Genomic DNA, 4445 nt, shown 5'->3' on the forward strand with positions numbered 1-4445 from the left:
GTGTTGAGTGTGAAGCTCATGTGCTATTGCATTGACGGTGTGGTGTCGTGTGGAGTGGAAAGTGTGATGAGGTTGTGGTTGGTAGCAAGTGTTGTTGGTTGGTGGCAGTGTGGTGGTGAGTAAGCATTGGGTGAGTGTGGGTGTGATGTCGTGATGGGTGGGTGCAGCAGTCAGTGCGTGAGCGGAGGCAGCGAGCAGCAGCAGCATGCAGTAGCAGCAGGGCAGCAGCAGAGCGTGAGCAGCAGCAGTAGGGCAGGCAGTAGGCAGTAGATGAGAGGTAGCAGCAGAGCAGCAGTAGCAGGGTAGAGGTGCAGTGGTGAGTAGCAGGTGGCGCAGTATGGGCAGAGGGCAGGCAGGTAGCAGGTAGAGGAGCAGTGGAGTATAGAGGAGTAGCGGTTAGTAATGCAGTGTGGTAGAGAATATGTAGATGTGTATAATGTAGTAGTACGAGTAGATAATACGTAGTGTTATACGTAGAGGCAAATGGGGCAATTTTAATGTGTGGGGTGGTTCACCAGCAGTAATAGGTACTGGATGTTAACTGAGGGGTTGTGGCTGTTCCGGTGGTGGTGTGAGTGGTTGGTTGGAGATGGTATGAGTCTGAGTGTTGTAATGGGGGGTGGTGGGTGGGTGGGGTGATAAAAAAAAAAAAAAAAAAAAAAAAAAAAAAAAAAAAAAAAAAAAAAAATTTATTTTAAAATAAAAAGGGAGAAAGTTATGGTATTGTTTAAAGTGAAGTTTGTTAAAGGATGTATTGGTTATAATTGCCTGGAGCTTTTTTGGGTTTGATTGGTCCCGGTTTTTAATTGAGAGTTAGGGGTATGGGGTTGGTGATAGGTTGGTAAGTTTATGGTTTGTGTGTTTATGTTGGGGAGGGGGGGGGAGGAGGGGAGGGGGGGGGGGAGTGGTGATGGTAAGATAGTGGTATGGTGGGGTAACAGTGGAAGTCAAGTTTGTGGAAAACCCGCCGTGTCATCCCGTTCACGGGGACTAGGCGTTTAAGGCCACTGAAGTTTGGAAGCCCTTGATTAGGCTATCCAGGGGTGGAGGTAGCCAAATAGTTGAGAGGAGAGGTGGAATAAGGCAACCCTAAGGGTTAATTTAGTGGTTGGGCCCACTATGCCAAGGGGCTATGACCTTACAAGGAGGTGGGCCCATATGAGACAGCCCTCAGTGGATGTCGTGAGTATCTGTGTGGGGTGAGGGGGGGGTTGGATGCCGGTGGCCTGGGAAGGCCCCGTAGTAGTACGCAGGTAGTGCAATACGTAGTAGCAGCACGTAGTATAATACGTAGTAGTAGTACGTAGTAGTATAAATACGTAGTAGTTTAATACGTAGTAGGCAAATGGGCAAGCCTTTTAATGTGTGGGGTGTGTTCACCTAGCAGTAAATAGGTACTGGATGTTAACTCGAGGGGTTGTGGCCTCGCTTTCCCGGTGTGTTGTGTGTTGATGTGGTCTTAGTCCTACCGGAAGATCGGTCAATGAGCTCTGAGCTCGCTCCGTAATGGGGAAGACTGGCTGGGTGACCAGCAGATGACCAAGGTGAATCACACACACACACACACACACACACACACACACACACACACACACACACACACACACACACACACACACACACACACACACACACACACACACACACACACACACACACACACACACACACACACACACACACACACACACACACACACACACACACACACACACACACACACACACTAACTATATTTACTAACAACAACCTACAAACCAAGCAGAGAAAAGTTATGAGTCATCTCTGCCCTTTCAACAAGCCTGAAAGTTACTTGTTAAAAGGCATGCTAATTGCGTCTTAATAATTACCGCCCTGGAACCGCCTTTTTTCCAGCCTTCACTGATACCTAGCGTCCCCAAAGCCGTTTTTAATTGCACAGACGTCCCAGGGGGAATATGGCAGTTGGTGATAGCGATTGGCCTTAAGTTTCATGGCTTTGTGTGTCTTTATGTTCGGCCAGAAGATCAGAGAGAGAGAGAGAGAGAGAGAGAGAGAGAGAGAGAGAGGGGGCAGTGAACGTGATTGGTCACCAACCGCCACCTTGGTGACATCATGGCCTGGGGTAAACAGTGGCAAGTCAAGTTTGCTGCCGAAAAAACCCAGGCCGTGGTCATCTCACGTTCACGGGAGGACGTCAGGCTGTTTGAAGGCCAGCTGAAGTTTGGAGAAGACACCCTTGCCATTAAGAACTCCATCAACATCCTGGGGGTGGAGGTAGACTCCAAACTCAGCTTCGATCGCCACCTGGAGAGCGTGGCACGCAAGGCATCCCTGAGGGTGACACTCCTACGTCGAGTGAGGCACCTACTCGATGCCAAGGGGCTCATGACGCTGTACAAAGCGCAGGTGAGGCCCATCATGGAGTACAGCCCCCTCAACTGGATGTGCAGTGCCCAGTCCCACCTCTCCCTGCTGGACAAGGTGCAGCGGCGAGCCGAGCGCCTCCTTCGCGATGCCGGTGGCCTGGGACAGCAGCCCCAAGCTGAGCTACAGCGACAGTGGCATCAGGGGCAGCAGTTGCAGCAGAGACAGCAGCGACAGCACCCAGACCCTCACCAAGAAGCCCCTATCAACGTGCTGGACAGCTTGGAGCACCGAAGGCGTGTTGGGGCCCTTACTGTGCTGCACAAAGCCCAGGTGCAGCAAATACCTCACCTCACGGCTCTACGGATACCCTGGAGGAGGAGTGAACGTACTACGAGAGCGGTAGTGTCCGACACCCTCCTCGAGGTGCCATTCTGTGAGGTGTCAGCGCGCCTTCTCCCACGACACCGCGGTGTTGTGGAACGCCTTCACCTCAGTAATGGACGTCTCCAGCATGTCCACCCAGCAGGTGAAGTGTGCTGCCCACGCCTGGTTACGGACACATCCGCCTGATAGTGACAGTGACAGGTGATAAAATGGCAGTGTCCACCAGCCTGCAATTCCACCTGACAGTGACAGTGGAGGAAAATAGTATGCCTGACAGTGACAGTGAAACACAGTGACGTGGGATGTGCGTGTGCCTGACATGACAGTGCTGATCAGTGGCGAGGGAGGTGCGCAACTGACAGTGACAGTTTTATGACATCCTCGCTCACAATGCCGTCCCCGGGAGCAGCTTTAGAATGAGCGTCACATGCCAGTGCACGCTCTTAGCTCACGAACTCAGCTCCAACTGTAAACATACTTATGTGTATGTGTATGTTATGTGCATTAAGTTTAAATAAAGAGAGAGAGAGAGAGAGAGAGAGAGAGAGAGAGAGAGAGAGAGAGAGAGACAGAGACAGAGACAGAGACAGAGACAGAGACAGAGAGAGAGAGAGAGATGATATCCACTACATGCTGCTTTTCAACTAACGTCTAGAAGTGTGGATATAAAGTTGATGGGTAACTGTTTCCATGTAATGCAGTATTCAGGACTCTTGGAGCTGACCAAGAGATAAGTAATGGTTTTAACCATGTAATGGACTTACAAAGTAGACAGCTGCTCCTAAAAACTAAATGATATACAGTGAGGCATCGATAATATGGCGGCGGCGGGTCGGAGCGAGTAAAGAACGAAACTATGATATGATGAAATTCCTCTTCTCTTCTCCCCCTTCCTCCTTATTCTCCTACTGCTCTTCCACCGCCTCTACCAGCAAACTCAATTTTTATTGGTTTCAAAAGAATATGTCAATGATATGATAGTGACCCCGGCGGTAGTAGTAGTAGTAGTAGTAGTAGTAGTAGTAGTAGTAGTAGTTTCAAAACACTTATCCTCTGCTATCTGATTATTTCATTAGGCATTGCTCTGCGAACTGATATTTAAATGAGCCCTTATTATTACTGAAATTTTAGTTGCTGTTGGCCAATAACATTCTTACATGTAAAATACCTCTACACCACCTTTTACTACTCACCACAGCCACACCACACTACACAATCCCACTTCTCGCCTCAATCGTCCCATCTCCACCTCCCCCCTCCGCTCTGTCCCCCTGCGACTCTCTTTTCCTCAATATAAACACTCAGCCTCCTCTGGAGCACTTCACAGGCCCCTGAGCCACAACGCAGTCACTTACCTCCAGATTTATCAGAGTTGTGAAAGAGATTTCCGATTGCCAAAGAATTCCGGTACCGCTGCCGACCTTCTTCCTCCCGCGGGCCGCCTTAAACTCTGACCGCTGCCGCCTGGTGATCCCTGAAAGTGTTTTGGTGTAGCTTTTATCCACTCACCCATTTGGATACTCTGACCTATACGCGTCGTGGCTGTGGCTTACATAACTCTCATACCCCAAATGCTGGCTTCACCAAATAGATTTACCATTCACAACGCACTAATATTTTATTAACTTGATTTTTTATTACTGATATGCGCGCGCGCGCATACAAATATTCATTATAAGGAAAAATAAACACGAATTACTCTGAAGGCTTTA

This window comes from Portunus trituberculatus, chromosome 31 (assembly GCF_017591435.1).
Source record: "Portunus trituberculatus isolate SZX2019 chromosome 31, ASM1759143v1, whole genome shotgun sequence".
NCBI lineage: Eukaryota > Metazoa > Arthropoda > Malacostraca > Decapoda > Portunidae > Portunus > Portunus trituberculatus.